Here is a 15,490-nt window from a genome sequence, read left to right as displayed (position 1 = left end):
TTCATGTCTTGGCAATAATCGGAACTGACTATTAGTGCATGAAATAAAAAAGCACACTAATACATATTCTTTGTTTTTCAGCTTTGGTTCCATAACATCTACTTACAGATGTAGGATCTTAATTTGATCACCCTGATGTTGCAGGAAATGTCCTGCATAGCAGGAAATGCAAACGTGTAGTGTATTTGAGGTTTAAAAGGGCTTCTAACGTTTGTGATTTCCACATAGAAAATGTCAGACTTGATTTGTATGTATCAAAAATGTCCATTCATTATAATCGACACAATAATTCACATTTCCTCTTGCTGCAAGATTATTTACCTTGTCCAATTTGTGTGTTTGCAAACAGCACATTTGTAAACCACAAATATGCAGGGAGACAATACTTTGAATGCAAGCTCGCAAACAATATCAAACAAGTCACTTCATTCTAATTCACTAACTCAACACTCTATAGCCTAAATGTTTACTCTCCCTTCATTCACACTCACAAAACGCAGAGCAGAGGCTGCTGAGGGGAGGACGGCTCGAACACATGGAGCACCAGCCATTCCCACAAGCCCGTCCTCCCCAATTAAGGTGCCACCAACCTCCTGTGACACAGAGTCATTGAAGAAATACCCTCACCCCACTCACCAAAGAATGGCTAACCAGCAGGCCTTTCCCAGCAAGCAACATATTTGCCCAGCTAAAGACACACATGGTTTCAGTTAGGGGTCTGCACCTATAAACAGTTGGCCATGGCAGCTTATTGGTCAGGAAGTTCAATGTTTACTGCAAGTCAAGACAGGCACAAGCTGCTAATGAATGATACTCTACCCCCAACACCATCAGCAACACCAACACAATCATTGAAGACCAATAGAGAAGTGATTCTAGAAAGCCTAGTAGTCCTTTAAATGGACTGCACTTGGCCTTTTACAATCAGACTATTGACAAATCACGGTTGTTGAAAATTCAATATTTTAACATTGTAGTAACAGGAATACCACAAACGAACATTCACACGTTGAGTTTTAATACATGGAATATCTGGAATATCACCAAATTATTTGGAATAGATTTAAAGCTGCAATATGTAACTTTTTGGGCGACCAGACCAAAATCACATAGAAATGTGAGTTATAGATCTGTCATTCAAATTGAAAGCAAGTCTACGGTTTTGTCTACACTTGACACTTACATGCGACTTCTGATATCAGAATACGAAGCTCGCAATGAAAAGATGGTTCTAGATGCACAGAAGTCGCTTTGTGGTCTGATTGTGTTCAGATCTGGTTGACCACTTCAGGTGGTCAGGGATGCATTGTGTACGGATTTCTCCTCAGTCTGGATGCATTCAGGCTACCGAAATCGCATACAGTGGGCGACATAATCAGCACTCCTCCCACAAGTCTTCAGAAAACGTGTGTTTTGGGACCGAGAGGGACCTTTTCATTATAACATTGGAGGTAATACGCTCCTAGTTTGTGGTGTTTACTGGCCTCATAAGTGCTAGCCGGCCAGCTAATATTTAGAGCAATCATTTTAAGTTTGGCTAGAGTTATGCCCCCTTTAGCTTTGCTTTCTGGCTAGCTACAGCGGATAGCTGGCTACTTAGCTACAGTAGTTAGCTACTGCCATTAGTTGTTGTTGTGTTATTATCATATTTAGCCTATTCCCCCGCCTATTTTATTATCATAATACAAAATTTGCAAGAACTGTCAAGTCTAAACACGGTCTAAGAAGCGGAAGATCTGTTCTGTGTGCGCTATTTCTATACTTCCCCATTCTTAAGTTCAGTTTTTGCATCTTTTACTTTTGGTTTTGTACACCAGCTTCAAACAGCTGAAAATACAATATTTTTGGGTTATTGAAAATATATTTCACAGTGGTTTAGATGGTGCTGTAGGACTATTTTCCATTGTTTGTGTTATTTGTTAACATCTCCCCTTCACGTGAGAGATCGCTATCACCTCTAGCTTGTGGATTCAGCCAATCAGACTGTCACCATGCACCCCACACTCTGCCCACTCTGACCACTGATCACGTATCCTGTCATTGGTCAGATGCTCTTAGCTAGCCCAGCTCTGGCCAGTCAGGTCCGTTGCATGCTCTCTCAAGAGTATAAGTATTGCCTGGGTCTGAACTTTCCATTCCATGAGTGTGGGTGGACTGTTATTATCTCTAGTGTAATTTCTATGTGTAACATCTCATTCCAAAATCATGGGCATTAATATGGAGTTGGTCCCCCCCCTTTGCTGCTATAATAGTCTCCACTCTTCTGGGAAGGTTTTCCACTAGATGTTGGAACATTGCTGCGGGGATTTGCATCCATTCAGCCACAAGAGCATTAGTGAGGTCGGGCACTGATGTTGGGCGATTAGGCCTGGCTCGTAGTCTGCGTTCCAATTCATCCCAAAGGTGTTTGATGGGGTTGAGGTCAGGGCTCTGTGCAGGCCAGTCAAGTTCTTCCACACCGATCTCGACACACCATTTCTGTATGGACCTGGCCTTGTGCACAGGGGCCTTGTCATGCTGAAACAGGAAAGGGCCTTCCACAGACTGTTGCCACAAAGTTGGAAGCACAGAATTGTCTAGAATGTCATTGTATGCTGTAGCATTAAGATTTCTCTTAACTGGAACTAAGGGGCTTAGCCAAAAGCATGAAAAACAACCCCAGACCATTATTCCCCCCTCCACCAAACTTTACAGTTGGCACTAAGCATTGGGGCAGGTAGCGTTCTCCTGGCATCCGCCAAACCCAGATTCGTCCGTCGGACTGCCAGATGAGGAAGCGAGATTCATCACTCCAGAGAACGCGTTTCCACTGCTCCAGAGTCAAATGGCGGCGAGCCTTACACCACTCCAGCCGACGCTTGCCATTGCGCATGGTGGTCTTAGTCTGGTGAGCGGCTGTTCGGCCATGGAAACCCATTTCATTAAGCTCCCGACGAACAGTCCTTGTGCTGACATTGCTTCCAAGGCAGTTTGGAACTCGGTAGTGAGTGTTGCAACCGAGGACAGTCGATTTTTACGCGCTACGCAGTCCAGTTCCATGAGCTTGTGTGGCCTACCACTTCGCGGCTGAGCCCTTGTTGCTCCTAGACATTTCCACTTCACAATAACTGCACTTACAGTTGACCAGGGCAGCTCTAGCCGGCAGAAATTTGACAAACTGACTTGTTGGAAAGGTGACATCCTATGAGGGTGCCACGTTGAATGTCACTGAGCTCTTCAGTAAGGCCATTCAACTGCCAATATTTATCTATGGAGATTGTATGGCTGTGTGCTCAATTTTTATACACCTGTCAGCAATGGGTGTGGCTAAAATAGCAAAATCCGGCCTCCCAAGTGGCGCAGCGGTCTAAGGCACTGTATCGCAGTGCTTGAGGCGTCACTACAGACTCGGATTTGATCCCAGGCTGTGTCACAACCGGCCGTGACCAAGAGTCTCAAAGGGCGGCGTACAATTGGCCCAGCGTCGACCGGGTTAGGGGAGTGTTTGGCCGGAGGGGCTTTTCTTGGCTCATCGCTTCTAGCAACTCCTTGTGGCAGGCCGGGCGCCTGCAGCCTGACTCTGGTCGTCAGTTGAACGGTTTTTCATCTGACACATTGGTGCGGCTGGTTTCCGGTTTAAGCGAGCGGGTGTTAAGAAGCACACTTTGGCGGGTCTTGTTTCAGAAGACGCATGACTCAACCGTCGCCTCTCCCGAGCCTGTTGGGGAATTGCAGCAATGAGACCTGATCGAAATAGGGGAGGAAAAGAGTGTAAAATACAAAAACATTTAAGCGAAAACCACTAATTTGAAGGGGTGTCCACATACTTTGTATCTATAGTGTACTTGTTATTTATGTTGACCATTTGTATAGCCTAATTGTATGGTATTAGGGTAACATGTTTATACTCTGCTGTTGTTATTATTGTTAGCAATCATGCTAGTCGTTACGCCTGTATTACTATGTAGGGTAAGTGTACCTATTAAGCCAACCAAAATCTAAGTTTAGACATTTCTAACATATACTGCCCTTAATTTTTGTAAGAAAGGAGGTCATGAAATGAAAGACTAATCTCTCATGTGAAGTTGAATTACTTTACTTACGTAACAGTTTAGCTTCCGTCCCTCTCCTCGCCCCTACCCGGGCTCGAACCAGGGAACCTCTGCACACATAGATAACAGCCACCCTCGAAGCATCATTACCCATCACTCCACAAAAGCCGCGGCCCTTGCAGAGCAAGGGGAACAACTACTTCAAGGTCTCAGAGCGAGTGACGTCACTGATTGAAACGCTATTAGCACGAACCCCGCTAACTAGTATAGATCATATTGAAGAATATTGCTTTATTGTCATTTACATTCTGTATAGAGGGAGTGCTTTTTGTGCTACTGTACGCTTTATGTCCACCTGAGATATATGTAAAATTTTCAAAAATGGCATCCATGTATAACAATGCAAGTTTAATTTAAAAGTAATATAACAGAAAATGCATTTAAAATATATTATCTTATTGTAGTTCACCAAGTTATGTTGCTACTGTAAGACTGACATGCAGGAACAACTGCTAGCATGAAAAACGAATAATTTCAATTGGCAAGAAATAGTCATGAATGCTCATGAAATATGCTATCATGTGCATAAATCAGCACATTAATCTATTACTTTTAGATAGAGTATGATCACTTATCTGAGATGGTGCTAAAAATATCTGGAAAATGTGTTCATCTGAGGGTCACCTCAACACCCAAAGAATGTTACAGCTTTGAAATTGGCCACAAGTTGGAACTTACACATAATTGTCAATAACTTAATAATAAAACATCTGATTGGGTTAGAATTAAATAAGTTATGGATATAACAACCAGATAAATTAGTTGAACATTAAACAGCAGAAAATGTAATTTTTCTAAATCCAAAGATGGAAGTGGGCTTAGTTGGTACATGTGCATAATAGGAACGCTTACCCTAATACCTAGTTATTAGATACAGTCCTTAACTATTGTGCTATTGCAGTTCTGTTCCATTTCTATTTGCTGTTGTAGTCCATTTGATATGCATACATACATTTAGCTTTATTCATTCCATTCCATGTGTATATTCATTATTCCTTTCATGTCTATTACACAACCATCCCCATGTACATCTCCTTATTCCCGCCTAGCTGAGTCGCTCTTTTTCACCTATAATGTCAATTTCTATGCATAATATGGGTCATATCATTAAAAGTACCAGAGAGACTACTCTGGAAATGTGGTGTGTTTGAAATAGAGCTGTCAAAGGATTAAAATAATTAATTGCGAATTATCACATGACTTTCTGTAGTTAATCATGATTAAATACATTTTTGAATTTGCTCAAATCTGGCCCTAAAGAAAGATTTTTCATTTAAAAAGCAGTGCATTGGGCCTCCTGAGTGGCGCAGCGGTCGTGCAACATGTAGCTGCGTCACTAGTGATCCTGGTTCGAGCCGGGCGCATGCACGCTGACACGGTCGCCAGGTGTATGGTGTTTCCTCCGACACATTGGTGCGGCTGGCTTCCGGGTTAAGCAAGCATTGTGTCAGGAAGCAGTGTGGCTTGGCGGGGTCATGTTTCGGAGGACACACGGCTCTCGACCTTCGCCTCTCCCAAGTACATACGGGAGTTGCAGCGATGGGACAAGACTGTAACTACCAATTGGGGAGAAAAAGGGGAGAGAAAAAATATATAATAAAAGAAACGGTGCATTGAGTTACAGGCATACTATGCTTTGGTTGTAAGGCATGGAAACACAAAATAATCTGTATCAGAAACAAAATGATCCCAATGTTTTAGGCAGACCAACCCTGTATTATCAATGTTCTTGAAGTTTATCACTTGCTCACAGGCACACACACACACACACACACACACACACACACACACACACACACACACACACACACACACACACACACACACGCGCACTGTTAAAGCTTAATTCAGCCAGGCATTCTAAATGAGTGTTCTCACAATTTCTGATTGGAGGGTTGAGTAAAGGAAAAAAGAACTGTCTCTATGGATACAAAGAACAAAGAGCACTTAAAGTGGAACTGACAGTGTTTTAACTACTTTTCAGATATGAAACAGACAATCATAATATCAGTCACAAAGATCAAATTCCCAGTTTATGCTACAAAACCAACTTTATAAGAGGTTTTAAAAATAGGTTTTATTTGACTCAACATTCTAATGAGGTACACTAAGGCATTGTTGGCAGAATAGATGGATACAGTTCAATGCATGATTAATATTATTCACCAATACATTTCTTGGTAGTCCAAAAAATATTGCTATCAGGTTGTAAATCACAGCTGGCCAGGTACACTGTTTGCTGCCTCCATTCGGGATGCACTGTTTCAGTTTCAATGACTCAATATGTTGGACAATAACGGATGAATGTAACTAAGGCTGGGAATGTCAACACAATCAAACTAGCAAGGGCAATGATCACAAGTAAGTCATAATGTGGCTAATAGGCTAGCGTATCAACAGTGCATTCGGAAAGAATTCAGACCCCTTGACAACTTTCCACATTTTGTTACGTTACAGCCTTATTCTAAAATTTATGAAATAAAACATTTTCCTCATCAATCTACACACAATACCCCATAATGAAAACAGGTTTTTAGAAATTGTTTCACATCTATTACAGAAATACCTTATTTACATAAGTATTCAGACCCTTTGCTATGAGACTCGAAATTGAGTTCAAGTGCATCCTGTTTCCATTTTTCTAAATCTTGATTGGAGTCCACCTGCGGTAAATTCAATTGATTGGACACGATTCAGAAAGGCACACACCTGTCTACATAAGGTCCCACAGTTGAATGTGCATGTCAGAGCAAAAACCAAGCCAATAGCCCTCCTCAGCAACACCAGCAGTATATCAACAGATCTGGGAAAGGGTACCAAAACATTTCTGTAGCGTTGAAGGTCCCCAAAAACACAGTGGCCTCCATCATTCTTAAATGGAAGAAGTTTGGAACCACCAATCTCTTCCTAGAGCTGGCCCCCGTGGCCAAACTGAGCAATCGGGGGAGAAGGGCCTTGGTCAGGGAGCTGACCAAGAACCCGATGGTCACACTGACAGAGCTCCAGAGTTCCTCTGTGGAGATGAGAAAATCTTCCAGAAGGACAACCATCTCTGCAGCACTCCACCAATCAGGCCTTTATGGGAGAGTGGCCAGACGGAAGCCACTCTTCAGTAAAAGGCACATGACAGCCTACTTGGAGATTGCAAAAAGGCACCTAAAGACTCTCAAATCATGAGAAACAAATATTCTCTGGTCTGATGAAACCAAGATTGAATGCTTTGGCCTGAATTCCAAGAGTCACGTCTGGAGGAAACCTGGCACCATCCCTACGGTGAAGCATGGTGGTGGCAGCATCATGCTGTGGGGATGTTTTTCAGCGGCAGGGAGACTAGTCAGGATCGAGGGAAAGATGAACGGAGCAGAGTACAGAGAGATCCTTGATGAAAACTTGCTCCAGAGTGCTCAGGTCTTCAGACTGGGGCGAAGGTTTACCTTTCAACAGGACAACGACCCTAAGCACACAGCCAAGACAACGCAGGAGTGGCTTCGGGACAAGTTTTTGAATGTCCTTGAGTGGCCCAGCCAGAAAAGAAAAACACGGGGCCTAACGTTAGCTAGATAGCTAACTAGCCACTAGGAGGATGTCAAGTCATGTCATTGGAGGAGTGGTTGAGTGACTGACTTTTTCCCCTCATATTGTTTTTCGGTGGCTATACACAGCTAGAGATGCAGATGTCATTTGGTAGCAAGAACTTGAACGACTGTTATTCAGTTAGCATATCTCTTGCATTCGCATAATCCCTCTGGCTAGCTACTCCGATTTCAGAGCACTCTCGTCTGAGTGTGCCAAAGCGCAGAATAACTGATGACTATATGCAAGACAGTAAACGTAGGCAAAACAATAGTTAGTCACGAATGCTCTAGATAATATGTTAACAGCCTAGCTAACCGGCTCTGCTAGGACGAGTAAAATAGTCAAAGTGAGGTGTTCTCTCATTTGTGTCTGGAAGCAGCTAGCTAGCAAGCTACAATTTCCCATCGTTTATCAGTGCAATTTTGACAGCCAACTACAAGCTGAAAAAGTTTGAGAGGGTTTATCTAGTGTTCCTTCAGTATATTTTAGCTCATCTTGTGCTGGCTAGCATTAATTATTCTTGTTGTTGTTGATGTGCATAACTGAGGGAGACAGAGCCTACCTTTTCATGGTTGTTTGATCAATAGTCCCCAAATGTAAGAGGACTCCCGTGGTATTTACATATTTGCAAAACTCCATTCAGGTATATTTTGTGGCTTTTGGCGAATGCGTTCTAATGATCAAAAGTCGCGCCATTGCAACTTCCTGTAAACACACAGGAGGCTGAACAAATTTGGCTTGGCCCCTAAGACCCTGACAAACTTTTACAGATGCACAATTGAGAGCATCCTGTTGGGCTGTATCACCGCCTGGTACGGCAACTGCACCGCCCGCAACCGCAGGGCTCTCCAGATGGTGGAGGGCTCAACGCATCACCGGGGGCACACTGCCTGCCTTTCAAGACACCTACAGCACCCAATGTCCCAGGAAGGCCCAAAAGATCATCAAATACATCAACCACCGTGCCATGGCCTGTTCACCCCGCTACCATCTAGAAGGCGATGCCAGTACAGGTGCATCAAAGCTGGGACCGAGAGACTGAAAAACAGCTTCTATCTCAAGGCCATCAGACAGTTAAATAGACATCACTAGCCGGCTACAACCCGGTTACTCAACCCTGCACCTTAGAGGCTGCTGCCCTATATGCATAGACATGGAATCACTGGTCACATTAATAATGGAACACTAATCACTTTAATAATGTTTACATACTGCTTTACTCATTTCATATGTATATACTGTATTATATTCTACTGTATTTTAGTCAATGCCACTCCGACATTGCTCGTCCTAATATTATTTTACTTTTAGATTTGTGTGTATTGTTGTGAATTGTTAGATACTACCGCACTGTTGGAGCTAAGAACTCAAGCATTTCGCTACACCTGCAATAACATCTGCTAAATATGTGTTTGTGACCAATAAATTTGATTTGAAAGTGAATGGCAAGCCTGTGTGGCAATGGCTTGTTTGCATAAAGGCCTACTGTAGCTCTGATCGGCCATGGTGCACCGGTCTGCGTAGACTCCGGTCCTGGACAAGATATATGTTTTTATTACGTTTTATTTACTGCAGTGTCTATTACTTGTCCAAATGCACGGCCGTGTTCCCACTCCATATTGATATAGAATTTTCACAAATGCCTTATTATACGTAATTCCCAAACATTCTACGAATTTATGAAAACGTGAAAATGATCTAAGTGATCGCTTGTCAGAAAATGTTTAAGAAAGTGACATATTCTTCCTGGGGGTGTATATGAACAGATGCTGTCATTTCCACTTTAAACCTATCCAACAATGTTATGAATAACAATAACAATAGGTCAGCCAGGTCTGAGTTCATGTAGGCTAATACAGCTGTTAAATCTACCCTAGCTAGGCTACTTCAACATGAACTAGACACAAGCAGCTACAACAAGAATTGGGATACAAATCTTTTGACCTGAGAACTAGAACAAAAACAGTAGCTAAATGGAAAGGATGTCCTGTTCTGAATAAAATCATTGAGGGAAGTTTGAGTTATATCAAGAGGCACTCAGCCATGGATTTGTAAACATTATTTTGCTTAGCTAGCTCACTAACATTAGCATAACTAGCTCACTAGCTACTTCTGTACAAAATTATGTTTTGCTGTTATTTATTTTTTACATTTAACCTTTATTTAACCAGGTAGGCTAGTTGAGAACAAGTTCTCATTTACAACTAATATGAATATCTCAAAAGTATCCTTTTTGATTTTACTTATTTTTTTTTTTACATATTGTTGAAAACAATGTTTCTGATAGAAATGTAAAAATCATTTCAAACATCCTTTATACCAATTAAGATTCTATGTGAGAATTGCCAGAACAACATGAGCTACCCAAAATATTTGCAGGCTGTCCTTGCATGGAATCACCCTATAATTGTATCAACATTTACGAACAAGGTTAGTAATGTGTCAAACCCACCCCTACACATGATCCCCTGCACCTATACATATGAGAGCTGTCAAACCTTTCATCCTGAAGGGACATTTAAATGTATAGCTAGGCCAAGTCTGCTCAGATGATCAAACTAACTAACATAAGGAAGCAAACAAACAAATCTAAATCCAATAGAATAACATACACATTAACATATAGCCGAATTGAGAGAATGTGTAAAACCATATTTCATATACGTTCTATAGAAGGGAAGGTGAGAGTACGTTTGACTCATCAAGGTAATTCGATTCGTGCATCAATACACTTCATATAATGTAGGCTAGTCTACTGGAGACTTTCGATTAGCCTACTTATTATAGGTTGGGCCTGTGCTATGCCATTCGGTACTCCTAGTTAATACGTCTCTAGGCAATATTTGGTGAAGGCCCATCAATGGAATGAAAGGAAAGACAGTCCATCATAATTGCAAAGCAGTGTTTTATGTGTAACACGTTTAGATGCTGGGACCAATTGTAACACAAAGTGTTACTTTTTCGAAGCATCAAACGTCACCGTAAATGACCAGCAAAACTATCGCGACTTGCGAGCTGCTATGTTACCAAGCTAACTAACTTTTTGACAAGCGTAAAACTATTTCAAGGTTCTTTGAAGTTACAACACTTGTTATAATCATATTGGCGTAGTAACTTAGTTGTGCACTCAGAACACCATGGATGACGAGGTTTTTCAAGAAACCTCAATGGAAAAATGTAGCTACAGTGTAGCCTATAAGCTACAAAACATGCACGTCAGCTTTAAAATGTACGGTGGAACTATAAATGCAATGTACACAGCTAAATGTTATTACAAATGTGTAATAACACATTCATGCTGGACACAACAAATCGCACATAAGACGAAATCGCTCGCGAGATTGCCTACACCAGTTGCAGTCAAACACTTTTTCACACTTGAAAAGCCGACAGCAGAACGTTTTTTTCTTCGTTTTCTTTTTACCAGAGGGATGTGGAGTCGCACACGTATTTCGAGCATGTTAGTCGGGAAAGTTAGACCGAATTTTCATCTACAGTAACTAAACAACAACTTCAAACCACTTCTGGGCCTATTCTGAGGCATTCGCTTACCGTCTCCGCCGCTCCCCGGGCCACCTTCAACACCCGAGACACAGCCACCGAATCTCCACAGGGCCGTGGTGCTGAAAGAAGAGCGGAGGGGGGGGGACTTCGTGAACTGAGTTTCTACGGGACTCAGGCCTTCTCTGTTTTGACTCGAGTGGGGGGGTTACTACAGCCCCCCGCTGTTTCAGAGACACGGGAATTATTTTGACAGCTCTTCTTCTTTACCCCCTCTATTCCCACCTTATTTTCTCTTTTCTTTTCTTACGTCCAACAGATACAAATCAAAATACTGTCACGGAATATGGCGGCTGCATAAGCGAGCGCCTATCGCGAGACTATTTTTTCTCCTAGAGGAAAGTTTTGTTAGGGGAGAGGAAGTATGATTGCTAAATGCTCTGTAGAAGCAGACGCAGGCAGAGAATGAAACGTTAGTGGTAACTGGTAATATTATTTGAAAGGATACTGTCAACAGACGTGTGGAAGAAATACAGGTGGGGTGGTAGAGGGTGCTTGTTAGGTCTATGTCTAATAATCTCAACTACTGAGAAAGTTAGGTTACAATAGTTACAGTCACCTACAAAATGATTGACAATTATTAAAATACTGTATAAAATAAATAATACGAATACTGAGCTATATTGTATGTAACAAAAAAATACATTATGTTATTTTATATTATATTAATAGAATTGCTCATAGAAATAGATTTTGTTTCACAAGTAATAAGTTATTGGCACTGTTATGGAGTAGTTTGGCAGCCCCATGCATCTCAATATAAGAATATTAGCAGGCTAGTTAATCGTTTTCGTAGCAGCACCCCTAAATATTCTTATAAATAAAATAAAACAACAAAAGGCCTCATGGACACCAAACCAATGTGCATTAACATTCTATCTTTTTGTCAAAGCAACAAAAATAACTAGGGCTATACAAAACTTGGAGAAATGTTGGGGTTAAGTGGGTTAAAATCTTCAGAGAAATCACAGAGACTGCACAGAGGAACATGTAAAAATGCAGAATTTTGGCACTTTTGCAAGTCTTCATTCATATTAAAAATCAGATGTATTGAATTGTCCATTTATTCTATATTAAAGGGCACTTCAATTAATATAACGTGCTTTTAAAATCCAATATTGGTGCACAATTTCTACATAAAATATCAAAGGGACACAAAAGGGACTTGTGGAATGACCCACCTACTGTAAAATATGGTGGTGGATATTTAACGTTATGGGGCTGTTTTGCTTCCACTGGTCCTAGGGCCCTTGTTAAGGTCAACGGCATCATGAACTCTACCAAGTACCAAGACTTTTTAGCCAAAAATCTGGTTGCCTCCACCAGGAGGATGAAACTTGGCCACAAATGCATCTTCCAGCAAGACAATGAGACCAAGCACAAAATCAACATTTTGCAATGGCCATCTCAATCTCCGGACTTGAGCCGTGGTTTGAAATGACGAGGGCAGTCCATAAGCGCAGACTGGAGGATCTGGAAAGATTCTGTATGGAGGAATGGCCTAAGATCCATCCCAATGTGCTCTCCAATCTCATGAAACATTATAGAAAAATGCTCAATGTCGTTATTCTTGCAAGGGAAGGGTGAATAAAGTATTGAAAACAGGGGTGCCAATACTTTTGGGAGAAAAAAGTATTAGTTGTTAAGCAAAATCTCTTTCTCTGAGGAATTGTATTAGTATAAAATAATATAATTTTCTAATTTTTTTGGAGCATGCAATACAGCTCAGTATTGTAACTATTTATTTTATACACTCTTTTTTTGCTCATCTTTATCAAGGGTGCCAATTATTTTGAAGGTGACTTCACTCTTAGAAAAAAAGTGTTCCAAAAGGGTTATTTGCGGAGGGATAGGGTTCAACCAACAACTGTTTTCATCTGAATAACCTTTTTTTGGAAAACAAGGGTTCTTTGTAAGGCAAAGGGTTCTAAGAACCGTTTTGGAAGAAAGGGTTCTTGAATCATTCTTCGTAAGGCAAGAAAGATTCTTTGGAAGACAAGAATAATTCTTTGGAAGGCAAGAAGGGTTACATAGAGCCCTTCTGAATCTGAGTAAGCTTTTTTATTGTAATTTTTAATAGTGCCTCAGCATTAGGGTTTACCTCAGTGTTTAAACTTTAATATCAGGAGCTTGAGTAATCTGATACATTTAAAAAGATGTGAGAATGTTTTAAACTACCCATTTTATGGGAATATTTGTGCATGTATCTGGTATTACCTTAATCATTTTACATATACAGTACTGACATAGTTGATTTATTTGCCATGATTTCTGACTTTCAAATTAGTCTTGTCTGTGATTTTATTGAGCAGAGAGTAGGAGATTAGAAGGAAATGAGTGAACCAGCAGTGTATTGTGTGGTTTACAGCAAATTGGCCAGTTTTACCTAGTATTGACGTTTTCGTTGTAACATGTTTAGTTTTGATTCTGAGTTAAAGTGGAACTGACAGTGTTTTAACTACTTTGCAGATATGAAACAAACAGACAACCATAATATCAGTCAAAAATATACAATTCCCAGTTTATGCTACAAAATCTGCTTTATAAGGTTTTAAAAATAGGTTATTTTTGACAAAACATTTCATGACGTAGAGTAAGGCATTGTTGGCAGAATAGATGGATGCAGTTCAATAAATGTAGTCCAACAAATATTGCTATCAGGTTGTAAATCACAGCTGGCCAGGTACACTGTTGGCTGCCTCTGTTCAGGGTGCACTGTTTCAGTTTCAATGACTCCGTATTTTGGACAAAAACAGACGAATGTCACTAACTAAGGCTGGGAATGTCAATATAATCAAAATAGTAAGAGCAATTATCACAAGTCAGTCATAACGTGGCTAATATGCTAGCTTATTTATTTATGTAGCATGCTAAAAACACAGAACCTTAGCTAGCTAGCCAGCTGCTGGGAGGTTGTTATGCAACAGAGGCCGTTGAGAGGAGGACGGCTCATAATAATGGCTGGAACAGAGCAAATGGAATGGCATCAAACACATGGAAACCATGTGCTTTATGTATTTGACACCATTCCACCTATTCCGCTCCAGCCATTACCACGAGCCCGTCCTCCCCAATTAAGATGCCACCAACCTCCTGTGATGTTACGTCATTGGAGGAGTGGGTGAGTGGCCGACTTTTCCCCCCATATCGCTTTTCTGTGGCTACAGCTAGAGATGCAGGCGTCCTTTGGTTAGCTAACAAGAAATGTGAATCACTTTGCTAGCTAGCTATGCTCAACTTGTACGTCTGTTAACCAGAGTTAGCATGTCTCTTAGTTGTCAATCAAATGAATTTGGCATTGATCAAATGGGCTGGAAGTCAAAGTTCCCATTCAGTTGTCAAAACGTGTGTTGGACAGGCATGCATTGGCAGGCAAGATGTAGAAGGGAGAAGAAGCTAATATAGTTTATCAGTGCAATTTTGAACACAACTACAAGCTGAAAAAGTTTGAGAGGGTTTCCCTCGTTATCAACTGTTCCCTCGTTAGATTTTAGCTCATCTAGCTCTGGCTAACATTAATTGTTGATCTTGTTGTTGTTGATGTGCATAGGCAACTGAGGGAGAGCCTACCTTAAAATTCTAAATTAAATAGCTAAATAATCCATAGTATGACCATCTTAAAACAATTCCATACGTCAGTTTAGAACCCCCCCTATGAACAACCCTACATAAAGAGTTTGCCTTTCATGCCAGCGACCTGAGTTTGCTTCCGTGCCCCGCTGTTCGATACATTGGTGTCAGAAGCGGGATGGCGGCCGTGAGGCCATTGGAAAGCATGGCCGGGACATGTGTGAGGGGGCTGAGTAGTCGAAGCACTTGGACCTGCCTTCCCGTTCGGAGTGGTAAGTGTAGCGATCCTCGCTATATGAGCCATATTACAATTCCTACCTTGTGGGTTAGTTCTTTTAATATGAACAAAAAAAAAGGTATCCAACAGACAGAACAGATTGGATTTTTTTTTTAAACAGCATGTCCATGACAACACAGCTGGTGGACTGCTATACTAGAGCTGGGAGCCAGTGGGAGGTCAGTATGGTCATGTGGGTGGTCACTGTGTGTGTTTGCCACGAAGAGACGAGTTCTGCGGGAGCGAGACCCACAGTAGAGCAAGAAAAAAAACAACTGTAGTTTCTAGCGTCCCTGTGTTCGGTGTAGGATTTAGAGGTTATTCATATAGTACAAAAATAACTTACTCTACTGTAAGTCTGTATTCTTTCTGTAGGTATTTCTGTGAATTTCTATACTTATTGATATCCATCCCA

General features: G+C 41.2%; 1 protein-coding gene across 10 annotated transcripts in view; it reads right to left on the bottom strand.

Annotated features, from left to right (window-relative positions):
* LOC106607744 (TGF-beta-activated kinase 1 and MAP3K7-binding protein 2) overlaps positions 1 to 11,538 on the bottom strand; it is a 73,078-nt gene extending 61,540 nt beyond the window's left edge. For 5 of the 10 annotated variants that reach the window (XM_014205024.2, XM_014205026.2, XM_014205027.2 and 2 more), the window contains exon 1: positions 11,220 to 11,538. The gene's annotated coding sequence lies outside the window, so the exon portion shown is untranslated. The remainder of the gene's footprint in view (positions 1 to 11,219) is intronic. The other 5 variants (XM_014205029.2, XM_014205030.2, XM_014205031.2 and 2 more) reach the window with 1 other exon arrangement.
* Between the last annotated feature and the right edge of the window lie 3,952 nt (positions 11,539 to 15,490).

This window comes from Salmo salar, chromosome ssa06 (assembly GCF_905237065.1).
Source record: "Salmo salar chromosome ssa06, Ssal_v3.1, whole genome shotgun sequence".
NCBI lineage: Eukaryota > Metazoa > Chordata > Actinopteri > Salmoniformes > Salmonidae > Salmo > Salmo salar.
This window is presented reverse-complemented; position numbering and strand designations above follow the sequence as displayed.